Here is a 15,982-nt window from a genome sequence, read left to right on the forward strand (position 1 = left end):
GCTTATGTTCATCCAGTTATCACCACCTTTAGGATTTAGCTCAAATAATATTACCCACAGAAACAGAGGTCACCATGTATGCAGAAACCACCTGAAATCAACAAAATTCTTGAATCAAGAGAGTTTACCACAGGGTCAGGGTCTAAGTTTATATGTCTGAGGGATCAGGAAGATTGTCTTCATATATATCAAGGAGGAAACAACTCTACTTAAGTGATGCATATAATAGAGCATTTTTGGGTAGAGGGTTGCATTAAAGTTACTCAAATTGAAATCAAACTAATTTTCTCTTCATAAAGTACATAAGAGATATTTAATTATACTGTCATAGAATACACAAGTATGTGTTTAACTTGTGTACTGTAGCCTTTAGATCAATCAAATATCAGATCAAATTAAGCACTTAGTTAAGCATTTAGATCAAGGAGAATTGTGCTGAAACACTTTTGTGATCGGGACCTATAGACGTTATATATTATTTTATTCCTGCAATTTGTTACTTGGTATCTTTTATAGAAACGTAAGGTTATCTCATTTTGTGTAAGTAGTATTTCTTCATACTATTCAAGATAAATTTTTGTGGAACTAGTATACTTCATGTGGTTTTCTGTTACAGAAATGGAACTTCTTAGAGGAATGAGTTTACTAGGAATTCCTTTTGTGTTTTCCTGATGAAACAAAATAACTGCATAGCTCAGAAGTTTGACTTTAAATACATGAGTCATTCACTGGTGTTTCAGTGTGGTTATTTATGTGTTTAGAGTTAAGAGTATGAACACAAAGCTGCTGAATGTGAAACATACAACTCATGTAAGTGAAATGCGATGTGCTATTTTCACAACAAGAAAACAAAATACAAAGTAAATTGTTTGTCCTATAGTTTAAATGTTGAGATGCAGCCTCTATATATGTATTCAGATGCTCAAATCTATGCAAGGAAGTTTAGAAAAATCACTCTGTCCCACTTCCTCGGTTTTCTTCACAGTAGGTTTTTTCCCCCAAAGCCTCAGAGAACTAGGCTTTGTTTTTCTTTATTCCCAATGAAATTGCTTGTCAGTACTTAGCATTTTTATTTGTACCTGAATACATTTCACAGAATCATATTAACAGGGCTTTTTCTTTGTTGTTGATTATTAAAGATTTTGAAGTACCTGTGCTTGTCTATTCCTTTCAGCTTTGAAAAAACGTGTGCTTATTTCATCAAGTTCAAATATCTTTGAGCATTTTAAGCTGAGCCCAAGAACGTTTGATCTTATGAGAGTAAGTTCTTTGATCAAATATACATTTTAATGTTATCTGGGTTCTGATTTCATAAATTATTGAAATGTAACAAAATGAAGTTAAACTGCATACAGCAGTGTGGCAGTTGCGCATCCCCCTCTCTCTCCCTTCCACCCCCTCTTTCCGTGTGGAAGGTGCATGCACACCCCCACCCTCTTCCCCAACACCTCCCTCCTCTCCTGCTATGGGGCAAGTAAACAGCTCCTCTTGTTTAACCATCTGTTGATTAGCTAGGAGAGGGGAAGAGGTGCCAGAGAGTCAGGAAGTTTCTGGGTGCTCACAGCCAAAGTGAGAGGTGCCGAGAAGTTTCTGGGTGCCCATAGCCATAGTGGGGGAGCAGAGAAGTTGTTGGAATGCCCACAGTCACATCTGACATGACTATAAATGGGGTCTGCCGACGCTGCCTTTTGTGTGGTCCTCTCAGAGGGTGGGCCAAATGCTGCTGCCGAGAGCCCTCCTGGGACGGGGACGCTGTCTAAGGTAACCTCCAGAAAGAAAAATGGGACTGCCTCATCCCTGTGTGTGGGTGAGTGATAACTTAGATATTTCCTCACCAGATAAGCGAGTATATTAAATAATTCCTCACCACTTGGGCAAGTGTTTTCCTCACTAGACATGTGAGTGTATTCCATGCTTAAATATAAGCACGTGTATTTTCTTTAATAATTCCTTGCCAGATTCAGGAAAGCATCTATCTTTATTATAATTTTTCACTAAACACATGGGTGTATTGGTTCTGGAGTCAGGGACAGCTCTGGGATTGTTTTTGGTGAGCCACGTGTATGCACACAGTGGATCTTCATTATTCTTATTTGTTGTACCCGAAAATTTGCTCAAAGTTGATATCTGAATCTGTATTTTATGTTACTGGAGTAACTGATTTTATGAACCCTGTTTCTAATTAGTTGTTTTCCCGGACTTCCCTGAACAGAATAAAAGCCTGTTTTGGACCTGGTTGTCTGCCTAAAACTAACTTCAGGGTCCCTCCGTGACAAACAGCTTCATAAAATGTATGTATTCCAAACCTCAAATAACGCATAACAGTATACATAAGAATTAATGTATTGTTATCCAGGGAAAGCAAAGAAGGAAGAAAGAAACTAAAGAAGATAACCTATGTAATGCTCCTAGGATCATTTCTGTAGTAAAATGACAGTGGACATACAAAGGAAAAATTGGAAAAATGAAGCAACAATGGTTTCTTTAAAGATTTTTTTTTTCAAATTTTAAGGTAATTTCTATAATGAAAAAATACTTTGGAGATGACACAATAACAGTACAGCCTATATTAAAGGATAATTGACAGTTATTGTTCTGATAAAGCCAGTTCCAAGGTCCAAACTTGGTTAACCATGAGGGGATTTTTTCCTAGGGTAGAGAGTAAATTTTGTTCCCATTGAAGAAGGTGCAAATGGATCTAGGACATCAACAGACTTTGGGTCACTGACATAGTTTATACAATTTAAAGTTTTGAAAGAAAATTTAGCGTATTCAAAAGCAATAACTATCTTTGAAGTCTGAAAGCAATGCCTTCCCATAGGAGTGAATATGAAAAAAATGTCAAGTAATTAATGTTGTATCATATAAAAGTCTAATGCCATTACACATAGATTTCTGATGTATTTAACACATTATGGCATAATTATTTCCTTTCTTACAGATTTTGTATAGCTATTTAAGGGGACAAAATACTTTTAAAGTCTTTCTGAAGAAACTTTGATAGAAAATGTTGCAAAGTTGTATTGAGATATGGTTCCCCCAGAAACCTCAGTGGCTGGCATGACTGCCCAGAATTACTGCATGGTCACAAAAACAAAATTAACATATTTGAGAGAACAGATTAAGATAGAACCATTCTTCAATACTATACACACTAGCGATCAGAGCTTCTCACAAAGCAACGGGTGCTTTGTGATCAAATCCTGGTTTCATTTAAGCCGAGGAGTAATTTCGTCTCTCAGCTCTGAAGTTTTTGTCTGCCCTGTGAAATAATTAGGATTAGGGTAAACGTCAAGAAAAAGTCATGGCTGTGAATTCTGAATGAATGGTGTAGAATTTTCTGTACCACAGTGGAAACATAAGTCCACTAGGAAGTTAAGGAATGTGTCTCATTCTTGACCCATGATTTCCAAGTGTATAGTTTAGGGTTAAGGCTAGGCATTAGGAGAAGGTTTTTGGCCCAGAGGGTGGTGGAGCACTGGAACAGGCTCCCCAGAGAGGTGTCACAGCCCCAAGCCTGACAGTGTTCAAGAAGAGACTGGACAACACCCTCAGACACATGGTGTGAACTGTGGAGTGGAGTTGTCACATGCAAGAAAAGGATTTGGACTCAATCCTTGTGTGTCGCTTCCAGCTCAAGGCATTATATGATTCTACGAGATTTCTGTTTTAAGTGTGGAACTGTGGTACAGAGTCCTACTTGAGGTGCCTTGATCATTATGTGCCTTTTAGTCACAGTGGGTACTCACTTCCAGGCTGGTGGCCTTTTTGCTGCTCTATCTGTGAGTCAGATACTGGGATGCCCAAGGGTGTGGTTAGAGTGTCACAGGACACGCTACTCTGTTTCTTTAATCTTGGTTGTTTTTTCATGTCATGTTAAATGAGAGAGAAATGAAGGAACACTTACACGTTCTAGAGCTGAATAATTACTGATAGTAGTTCAATTTCTCTGTCCTTTCACCAAAGGCATAATGTTTCTGGTCCCTGTGAAGCACAGTGCAATTGGTTGCTTTTTGTGCTGGATCTGCTTTTAAGATTTCTTATTTAATAAAATAAGAGATAATACACAGTTACATTCATGGAACCACTGCCCTCACTTCAACAATTACTTCAAAGAAGAAACTAGCAAATTTATATCTTTCACCTAGGATTCACTGAATTCTGAAAGTAGCTATTGACAGGAAATTACATATCCATTATCTCACCACGGTGCCTACTAATTGATATTTAAAAGATGCATGCAGTTACATTACCATAGATGTGCAATTAGCCCAAAAGAAACATATTATTAATATATAATTTAATTGATATAAGAATTCATACACACAAATAGGATAACCAAAAAGCAGATTTAGCAAAACTTTTTAGTAAGTATGTTTTTTCACCTTTGACATTGCAGGCTAGTTTTGGAGTGGGTTATGGCTGTTTTCTGATCATTGTCACTCAGTTGCATTTATGTAATACCTGGTTGCCTATAACTTCCTCACTTTGTAATTTGCTTTTAAGATTTGAAAATACTTTTAGTGAAGTTGCAAATAGATTTCCCAAGTGACTTCTCAAGTTATAATCCTGCATTAACAGCAGAGAGGTGTTTTTTTCCTTTATTTTTTATTTTTATTTTTTTTTTTTTACTGTGCGGTGAACTATATAGAGATACTGAAATTATTCCAGTGTTCCTATATTTTCCTTTAAATAAACAGAAGATATGAAAACAGTATCTTCCTTTCCATATTCCAAGTTTATATCTGAATTGAAGTTCCTCATTGTCTTTAATACAGTTTCATCAGCTGATAAAGCATCAATATCTGGCAACCTTTGCCTGGTTAGCTTCATTGTCTTGACAACAGTTCTGCAGGTAGTTTTCAAATAGAATTAAACCATTACACATAAAGTGTGGGTATGATACAATGTCTATGATGCAGCTTCAGTCTGGGTTTCAGGCTTTGACAAATGGGTAATGAGCCAGGTTGAACATCCACAGCTTCTGCAGACTGTGACTCTTGTACAGCACTTTGCCTCAGCACTGACCAGCTAATCCTTGTTGAAAAAAAAAAAATCATTCTTGTCTTAGGGTCACATCACACAAGTTCTCATTTCCCATTGTTCAAGTTGACAGCCTGAAAGGTGAACATCCTTCACCCAGATTCATAAAATACTCTTCACATTTTGTTTTAATAGCATTCAGTGTTGAAAGTATAGCGGAACAGACTGTTTTTCACCAGTAGCAAACTTAAGGGGAAAACAAGAGAGTATAATGTATTAGATATCTTAAACCAGATTAAAAAAAGTGTAAGAACTGTGAGAGATTATGATATTTCATTTTAATGGTCTGTAAATTGAAAGTGAATTTTAATCGGAAACAAAGAAACAAGACACTATGATTTTTATTCCAGATCACTTTTTGGCCATTTAAGGTAATTTAAGGTGGGACATTTTCCTCTTATCATAAATATGAGAATTGTATTATGATATATAGGTCTTTTAGACTATATGAAACTTTTCGGTTTTTCCACATTCCAAAAACATTCTGGTTATTTTCAATTTGAAAATTCAATAGAAAAGGTGCATCTCCCTACTGCCATGTATGACAGAAAAGCAAAATTACTGTCCAAACCAGGAATGCAAAAATGCCTGAAAAGCTCATGGCTTTTTCATGTACATCTCTGCCTATCCCACAAACTGTTATTTTGCTGTAAACTCAGCAATTTCTTGTTCACATGTGAAGTGAAAATTGTTCTGCCTTTATGGCAGTACATAAAGGGAAACAGTGAGTTTCAGCTTTTTATAGTGATATAAAAATGGTCTGGCACTCACCGCAAAAATGAATCATCATTTTGCCTAAGAATAGATTTCTATGACCTTTTTATCTGCTAGAACATATAAATAATAATTCTTTATAGATGTCATCTTGTCCTGATTTCTCTTGAACAGATATTAGATGATTCTTCAAACTTTCACAAAGAAACCTCTTATTTTCATGGGTGACCTACTCTGTGGCTACATTTGCCGAAGATTATTGATTTCTTCATGTGGCAAGGGTAATATGAGACAGAATTATGTAATTAGAGTAAGAGATCTAATCCTTTGGGACTTACTGGCATGGCCAGTGTATACCAGTGTTACATTCAGTATTGAATCTGAGCTGCTGTAATACTTTATTTATGCATTTGGAAGAATTACGTATCACTCAGGGTCCTTTCTGCTCATGAAAATCTCACGAATTCACTTCAAACTAGTGTAATAGGTGAAAAAGTGTTCCGATTACTTGCAGATGAATCAAAGTCATTTTGAATGCATGAATTTGAAAGAGACAGCCTGTGGATAAATATTTTTGACATTCTTTTAAGTGTTAGAACAGTTGCATTTCCTCTTTGTAAGTGGGAGTGATAATTCCAGAATCTTAGAAAGGGATTTCTTTCCACAACCATATTTACAGAAATTCTCCAGAAAGAGTGGACAGAAATCAGATAATAGATCTCAAAATCATCCTTCAGAATGCAGGTTTGCTCTGAGGACTTAGTTTGTGCAATTTCAGAGTTGCTTCCATGTTTACTCTACCTTGGTATCATCCACACAAAAACAGTCTTTTTAAAAGTAAGATGATACTTTACTTCACCAGCTGCCTGTTCCATCAGTTTGGGTGTGGTTTGACAGTGAAAACAAAATGCTTCCTGTTCATATGCCATTGATGACACAGCTCAAATTATGCCCATGGTGTCACCTATGCAACTTCAAGCTTTCATATTTTGCCTTTAGTGACACTTATAAAACACCTTTAAACCTCCACTAAATAAACATTTCTGTTGGAATAAGAAATAGGATCACTTACTCTCAGCAGTTTGTTCTGAATTAATGACACTAACATTAATGGTCTGTGATGCCCTGAAATAAACACTACTGAAAAAAGATAAGTCATATTTTATACAATATAGATAAGAGAGACAAAATGAATTCACCTAATTTTAAAATTGTCAGATGCACTTTTAGTATGAACATGAGTAGTTAAGAGGCTGAATATAAGTTATAAATGATTTTGTGCTGGTTGTATAAAACTGAATTTAAGGACAACAGTACACTTTTTATTATATGATATTCTAGGATTGTAGACAAGTGTGTGTACAGAGCAGATTCACAGTTTCTTTCGGAGTCAAGATAGGGAAGTGTCACGGAGGCACCCCAAAAGTCAATTTTAGGTGGACAACAAGTTCCAAAGCAGACTTTATTCTAGACAAAAAGGTGTAGTCAATACATCAGCTAGAAACAGGGTGTATACAATTATTTAGCGCTCCAACATAAAATACAGGTTCAGATATCAGTTGAGGAGATTATTTGGGTATGGCCACATGAGAATCACAGGGATCCACAACATGCACTCACACATACACTCACAAGAAACAAAACCAGAGGCCTCTCACTGCAGGGTACCCACAAGAAAATAATCACTCATCTGGGTTAGGCAAGGACTCATACAATGATATATCCAGTAAATAACCACTCACCCAAATGAAGAGGTGAGGCGCTCTCAATCCCAGGAAGTCTCCTTAGATAGCATCCCATCCTAAGTGGAGGGCTCCAGTTCAGAGAACTGTTGCTCCAAGAAGACCACCCAGAAGCTTCTCAGCTACTCTGGACACCTCCTTTGTTAAGGACCCTGCCCTCAATTGACTGAAGGTCCCACCCATCCTGCCCCCCCCAGCCAGGGGAAGGTGAAGTTGGCCCTATGCCAGGGTAGGGGAGGATGTGACTGTCAGCACCCTGATACCACCCTAGGGGCACAGTGAGGCACAAGAGGTGCTAAAGAGCCATCAACTGCCCCACTGAAGGCTCCGGATCTCAGGGGGATGTGCAACTGCCACAGGAAGCAATCTGCATTTTCTTTCCCATTCAGATTAGAAGATGGGGAATAATAGGTTTTGCAAGTTCATAGACTTGACATTTGAATTTCATATTGACAGTAAGTTACAGAACCATAGAAATCATTATACACTGTGATACTTATCAATTGGCTTTTGAGATTTTGGTTCAATAAGCAAATTCAATAACAGCAAATAAACACAGGACACATTATGCTATGTTTTCAAACCATAGACAACAGACTGACACCGAGTTTTTGTTTGATAATTACAACGTAAAAATAATGGATTTACTTATTTCTGTTGTATGAAATAGAAATCTACGTACCATTAGACTGAAAATCCAGCTTATAATGAAGGTAACTTACAAAATAAAAGTTTACTTAATGCAAGATTGAATCTGGTTTACTAACAGATTTATTATTTATGGATGTCGGTACCACTAAACATATCCTGCAGGCAATCTGTGAAGTCATAGCCCAGATTTGCTGGATCACAAAGCAGGGAGCAACTTTCAACCACTTCTTAAAAAAAAAAAAGTCATTAGAAGTCATGAAAGAAAATACTAGGAAGATAGAAGAAGAATTCAAAACCCACAATGGCTTTTGCATGGCTTTTGTGAAACTGAAATTAGAGTAAGGTATTAGAGTAACACTCTTAATATTGGTAGAAAAATGCTAAGGGCTGCCCAGTGGTGGAGCCAAGCAGATCAATTTGATTGAAGTTCAATATTTGGAGACACTGAAGAGCTATTGATCCTAATATACAGAAGAACCAGGTCCTTTCAAAACTAGGCATGCTGAGTACTAAGAATTACAGCTTATTCAGCCTATTGGTAAAGTCTCAAAATTGCACAGAATTGTAAGGAGAAACTTAAGCAGCTTTGTCTGTTTCCTACTGAAAAAACAAAACAAAACAAAAAGATAAAAGACCTCCTACCAAAGCCATTGCACTACAGAGTCCTTTCAAAATACCGTCTACTTACTTCTTATTTGTTTATTTTCATTGCTGAGATTTCTTCTGAATTATTTAAGTCCTCACTGCATACTGAGATGAAGCATGTGATTAGAATAAAAATGACAATAGAAAGTGGGGGAATTTTTTTTTTCTGATTTAATGGAGCACAAATTTAAAGTTATTATTATTTTAGATAAAATAAATTTGAAAATAGCACTTTTTCTTGCAAAGTGAAACTTAAATAAAGGGCATATTTTCAATTGTTACTAATCTAGAAAACTAGGTTTCCTGATAAAGAAAATGTGAAATATACATTGTCACCACCTGGTAGAAAATTTGTTGTTTCAGAATTGTTTGTTTCTGCTTAGTGAAGCAGGATTATTAATGATGTTAAGAATGTTTTCAACTTTAAAATTTTGTATAAAACACTTGTGAGCAGTGCTGGATGCTGATACTAGGGTCAAGTCTTTTAATTCTTATTTTGCAATCGCACAAGTGAGTTGCAGGAGAAAAAAAAAAAAAAAGAAGAAAAAAAGTGAAAAGAACTGCCTTAATTTGCCTTTGTGGATACTTTTGCTGACTTGACCATGGTCACTTGGAAGTAAATCCAAGATTGTCAAAGCCAGCAATTTTTATTGGTCAGATTTCTGGGCCTGGCTTCATTAATTATTCATGATAATGATCAGATTTTTTACAGGATTCAGTAGAAGGCATTGTATTCATGGTACTAATTTTACAAATGGTGTGATATCATGTGACTTTAGTGTAATTCTTATTTTCCATCATCGGTGAGAAAAAAAAAACCCTAAGATAATAGTTGGCCACCAATAGTAGAAGAATTCTGAAATATGTCACAGGGGAAACACGGGGTGTAAAATATGGAGTTATAAAATCTTGTTTCCAGACTAGTTTTTATAGTCTGTGCTTGCTTAAAATTGCAAGGAAACGAAAAGTCAGAACAGAAAGCCCAGATATCATTTGCTAGGAATATAGGATAAATATACTTAATTGCTAAAATTACCTTTCTGTTGAAAATGAAACAATCCAGGCAGGAAATACCAAAATATTTGTTATTGACAGATCATTGAGACAAGTACTTGATCTAGACTTGTACTCATAAGTCCAGTAGACATAAATTTAGTTCTATACTGAATAATGGGGAAAATTGAACTCACTAAGACTTTCACATGTTCAAAAGGAGACAAAAACAAGGAGGGAACTGCATTATTTGCAACAAAAAGAACATCTTAGCAAGAAAAGAAAATGTCTTTTCCAGCCACAAAGTGCTTCAATATTTCTGTCTGTAACTGTGAAAACAAGGAGTCTAGAAGTGTTTGTGAAGTGTAGCAGCTCTGCAGATTGACTGTGAAGCTTAAGTTTGTATCATGCTAGAAAATTGCAGTGTGTCTATGAATGTCTATGACAGAGTCCTGCTTGACTGATGTTTAAGAGCAAGACTATGTTACCACACTCCTCAATTTTCCTCATTTACTCGGGCATGACACATGGTGAGAATGGTGCTCCCTGTTTCAAGGGGTCTTTTCAACTTACTGTGTTTTTTTCCCTGATAATATATTTTATTTTTCGATTTTTCTCTTCTGAAAGCTATTCCAAGATTTCAATTTACATGCAGAAATCAGCAAAATGCTCGAATAGTGAACAGTATGTATTACATTACATACAACATTTTTCTAACTCTGTTTTTTACTCTTAATTAAGGGAGTATAACTGGAATGGATTTCATATGGTACAAATACAATTACTTTGTTATGCAGAATATTTTGGTAGTAGAAAGTTATTTGGTAACTGTTAGGTTGTCAAAAATTTTAAAAGCTGGGATGAAACAAAGTCATTGTCAAGAACATTTTCTGCTGTGATACAAGGATGCTATAAAGGTAATTGACAATGGAAAAAAATCTTACAAAATCCGAATATCATTTTGTCATTGAAACCAAAATGACTTCAGCATGACCCTGTAAAGCAGTGTATTGATTTTGAACTTCTATTATTACTGTGCTTTACCTATCTATGATTCCAGGTCAGCTCAATTTTCAGAAAGGTCTGAGGTCAAATACAGATTTACTCTTCCCACAAAAGCAAAACAAACAAACAAACAAAAAACCCAAAAAGTTTAGATGTGTACACACAGAGACTAAATGCATAAAATAAATTATCATGGCACCATTTGTGTTTGTTCTTTACTCTTATGGTGTTTTTTATTGACAACTTTTGGAGTAGACTACGGTCATGGTAATGCAGAGAAAAGCACATGATACATCAGCATTGTAACTTTGTATAGCACCCTTTAGCCCCCATAGGTGTTTGAGGATACAAAGAGAGGGAGAAGGTGTTCTGCTGGGCTGGGAAAGGGTTTTCAACAGAAATGTGAGAAATGGCATTTCATAATGAAGAAGTGAAAAATAAAGAGATTTTACCAATTCCCAGAAATTTATTTTTGTATTATAATTTCAGTGTTTAGAATCCTGATTATATGGAAGATATTGCTGTGTTACAGTAGAATGTAAAGGCCTTAAATAAGGGCAAGTTCCCACCAGGCTAAATACAAATATACATAGTTAAAGATATTACAGGGGACACGATAAATCAAGTATCAATACTAACAGTTGACAAAGTAAAACTTACTGGAAAGTTTCAATAATTCCCTGAAAATTAGGCCTTGAAAAAACTTGAACAACAGTCTACAATGACTATGAATAACAGAATATGTTCTGCAGCCTTTACTCATAAATAATGAGTCTGTTTATGTGTGAATTTACTTTTTTTGTTGTAACTGTGGCCATGTGAATCTGTTGTGTCAGGAAGCCATAGAATCATAAAATCATAGAATGGTTTGCACTGGAAGGAGACCTTGCAGATCATCTAGTTCCAAACCCCATGCCATGGGTGGGACACCTTCCACTGGACTAGGTTGCTTAAAGCCCCATCCAACCTGACCTTGAACACTTTCAGGGATGGGGCATCCACAGCTTCTCTAGGCAGCCTGTTCCAGTGCCTCACCACCCTCATGGTGAAGAATTTCCTCCTCATATCTGTTCTAAAACTACCCTCTTACAGTTTAAAGCCATTATTCATGACCTATCACCACATACTCTTATAAAATGTCCCTCTCCAGCTTTGTTGTAGGCCCCCTTTAGGTACTGGAAGGCTGCTATAAGTTGCCCCCAGAGTCCTCTCTTCTTCAGGCTGAACAGCGTGTCTTCATAGGAGTGGTGCTCCAGTCCCCTGGTCATCTTCATGTACTTGGTACTCCAGGTAGGGTCTCAAAAGAATGGAGCAGAGGGAGAGAATCACCTCCCTTGACTGGCTGATCATGCTTCTTTTGATGCAGCCTAGGATATGGTTGGCTTTCTGGGCTGCAAGTGCACATTGCCAGGTCATGTTGAAGTTCTCATCAATGAACAACCCCAAGCCTTTCTCATCAGGGCTGCTCTCAAACCTTTCTCCACTCAGCCTGTATTTGTGCTTGGGATTGCCTCACCCTGTGTGCAGGACCTTGCACTTGGCCTTTTTCAACTGTTCACACAGGCCTACTTCTAAAGCCTGTCAAGGTCCCTCTGAATGACATCCTTTCACTCCAGCATTGTGGTGGATGCACTTCGACCCACCTCCCAGCCAAACCAGCAGCAGTTTGGTACAGACTCTAAAGGAGGTAAAGGCCTGAGCTGCAGCCAGACCAAGAATTCTTCTAGGAAACCCACAAGGAAACAGAGTGGCATAGTGAACACCAATAAGTTGTGGGTGCAAGGAGTGTCATGCATACTTTTTCCATTGTATACAATTTGACTACGAGCCAACCACTTTATTCTATAAATATGACAGCCTGGGTGAGCCGACTTTGAGCTCTCTCTGTTAAACAAGCTGACCGTATGGTGATAATATTTACTACTCACAGATCACTGAAGGAGTCCTATTTAAGCTTCGTATCAGTCACTTCATAGAATCATAGAATGTCCTGAGTTGGAAGGGACCCACAAGGATCATTGAGTCCAACTCCTGTCCCTACATACGGCAACTCCGCAGTTCATACCATGTGTCTGACGTTGTTGTCCAGTCTCTTCTTGAATACTGACAGGCTTGGGGTCATGACACCTCCCTAGGGAGCCTGTTCCAGTGCTCCACCATCCTCTGGGTAAAGAACATTTGCATAAAAGTCCAGCCTAAAACTCACCTGGCAGATCTTCCTGCCATTCGCTTGGCTTCTGTCATTGGTCACCAAAAAGAAGAGATTGGTGCCTACCATTCCTCTTCCCCTTGTGAGGAAGCTGTAGACCACAATGAGGTCTCCTCTTAGTCTCCCCTTCTCCAGGCTGAACAAACCAAGTGACTTTAGCTGCTCCTAATTTGGTTTCCTCTGTAAACCCTTCATCAACTTCATAGTCCTCTTCTGGACACTCTCTAGTAGCTTTATATCCTTTTTATCCTGTGGCATCCAGAACTGCACACTGTGCTCCAGGCCACACCAGTGCAGAGCAGAGTGGGACAGTCACCTCCCTCACACAGCTGGCAATGCTGTGCTTGATGCACCCCAGGACACGGTTGCCCTCTTGGCTGCCAGGGGTACAGTGTTGGCTCATATTCAACTTGCTGTCGACCAGAAACCCTAGATCCCTCTCTGCAGAGCTGCTTTCCAGCATCTCTTCCCCCAGTCTGTCCAACCAGAGTTGTTGTGTCCCAGGTGCAAAATCTAGCGCCCTTATTGAACTTCATGCAGTTGGTGACTGTGCAGCTCTCCAGTTTGTCTAGATGCCTCTGCAGGGCCTATCTGCCCTCAAGAGTGTCAACAGTTCATTGCAGTTTTGTGTCATCAGCAAACTCATTTAGTATTCCCTGAAGTCCTGAGTCTAAGACACTTATGAAGACATTGAAGAGTGCTGGCCCTAAGATGGATCCTTGAGGAACCCCACTAATGACTGGTCACCAACCCAACATAACCCCATTTATTATAACCCTTTAAGCCTGGCCTGTCAGCCAATTTCTCACCCACTGTATTGTGTGTTTAACCAGCTGTATGCTGGACATCTTGTCCAGGAGTGTACTGCAAGAGACAGTATCAAAGGCTTTACTGAAATCCAAAAGGATCACATCAGCAGGCTTCCCTTGGTCAACTAGGTGGGTAACCTTGTCATAGAATAAAATTAAGTTTTTTAAGCAGGACTTTCCCTTCATGAACCTGTGTTGGCTGGGACCACTGGCTGTTTTGTCATTCAGATGTTTTTTGATAACTCTCAGAACAATTTTCTCTGTGATTTTGCCAGGAAAAAAAGTGAGCTAAAGTGAATGTGTAGTAAGTAGAATGAATCACTTAGATTTCTAAGGTTGTGTGTTTTTTCATATACTATCTGCTTCATGTTAATTAGTAAACTGAATATGCTGAAATCTTATACTGTATACTGAAAGTTCTGCTCATATTTACCAAACTTGCACCTACTTCATGTAAACTAAAGCAGTTACAGATTACAGTGAGCATCTGTGAGAGAGGGTCTGTTCTGCACTTTGCTGGGAAGAAAATAATTCATTCAGACGAAACAAAACATTCAAGACTATGAACTATAAACAATATTTACAGTTAAACCAAACCAAGGCCCATCTGAGATCAGTGAAGAAGACTCAATGAGAAGCAAGAAAACTCCAGACTCAGATCTTGCCTTTGGACTGAATTATGGTGTGAGGAGTGGGTAAAGAGTCTGTGAGGATATAAAAATCCAGGGATTTCTATGCTTGGTTGGGACCTCTGTGAAGGCACCAAGGTCAAGCCAACCCTCCTGCTATACTACTCCATTGACTTCTACAAACTCTGATGCCTGAGAGCTTGCTTTGAGAGACCTAGGATCTAGACTTCAGAGCAATCTGACACTAGGCCTCTGGAGGGGAGATAAGCAGGTTGAGATGCAAAATAATGACATTTTGAAATTCCAGCCAAATGATATAAAGTATCAGGTGTGCCAATAAAATTTGGTCGTAAACACATATAATCCCTTACCTGTTTTCGTTTACCCTCTATGTCTCTTAGACTTAAACCATTGACCAAGACTGGGATTAAGTTTGGATCCAGCTTCACCTGGACTCTTCTCTGAGAAGGAGTTTAGAAAGCAAGGGGGTCCATTCTGAACTTTGTGACTCAACACGAGGGCCTCCCTCTACCATTTCACATCTCTTGTCCCTGTAGAAACCACTCTAAAGCAACTCTCACCTGATTCTGCTTGGAATATTTCCTCCATGCAGTCAGTAACAGTGAATCTTGACATCGAACTCTGTTAAGTCACACTTTTCTTTGAATGATCTCAATGTTGTTCTGCAGCAAGCAGAGCCCTAAATCACTCATCTGCAACAAGAATGCCAACTGCACCACATAGGCTGATGTCACTGGCAAACTTGCTGAGGATGCACTCAGTCCTGCTGTCTGTTACCAACAAAGTTGTTAAACAGTGCTGGTCCCAATACCAAGCCCTGAGGAACACCACGTGTCACTGGTCTCCACTAGAACATCAAGCCATTGACCTAAACTCTTTGAGTGTGACCATCCACCCAATTCCTTATCTACTGAGTGGTCCATCCATCAAATTCCTGTCTCTCCAATGTAGAGACAAGTATGTCATGTGGGACAGTGTCATGTCCGGGTAGATGACATCCATTGCACTTCCTCTATCCATCAATGCTGTAACCCCTTCATAGAAGGCCAACAAATTTGACAGACATGATTTGCCCTTACTGAATAAACTTTTTTTTTTCACTGTCTCCTAATTTAAAGTATCCAAAATAATTTTTCTTGTATCCAGAAATACAGGATCACGTTGAGACTGAGACCAAATCCAATCAGTGTTAACACCACAAATAAAGAGTTTACAAAGTTAAAAGGTATGAAAAACATTGCCCTTTTTAAGTTCACATTTTACTTGAGTAACTGCAAACCATTATTGTCAGAAATGAACATGTGTGAACAATTACCAGTAATGCCAATGAGGAATTTATGACGTGTCTCTATAATTAGAATTTCATATGTCTCATTGTGAACAAGTAAAGGTGGTAAGAAAAATCCCCTATGGAATAATCATGAAGTTTGTCTTCTCATGTTCATGGCCAGGGATTGTTTACAAGCAATGTGCTCTTATTTTTGTCAAAATGGCACCTAACCTGAAGTGAAATTAGGTCAC

General features: G+C 38.1%; 1 long non-coding RNA gene across 2 annotated transcripts in view; it reads left to right on the forward strand.

Moving 5' to 3' along the window:
* Positions 1-1,182: 1,182 nt before the first annotated feature.
* LOC139826931 (uncharacterized) overlaps positions 1,183-15,982 on the forward strand; it is a 31,731-nt gene continuing 16,931 nt past the window's right edge. The window contains exons 1-2 of one of the 2 annotated variants that reach the window (XR_011737055.1): positions 1,183-1,260; positions 2,213-2,291. This is a non-coding gene — a long non-coding RNA (uncharacterized lncRNA). Of the gene's footprint in view, positions 1,261-2,212; positions 2,292-15,605; positions 15,687-15,982 lie in introns of those variants that run through there. The other variant, XR_011737056.1, reaches the window with a different exon arrangement.

Source organism: Patagioenas fasciata, chromosome 1 (genome assembly GCF_037038585.1).
Source record: "Patagioenas fasciata isolate bPatFas1 chromosome 1, bPatFas1.hap1, whole genome shotgun sequence".
Lineage (NCBI taxonomy): Eukaryota > Metazoa > Chordata > Aves > Columbiformes > Columbidae > Patagioenas > Patagioenas fasciata.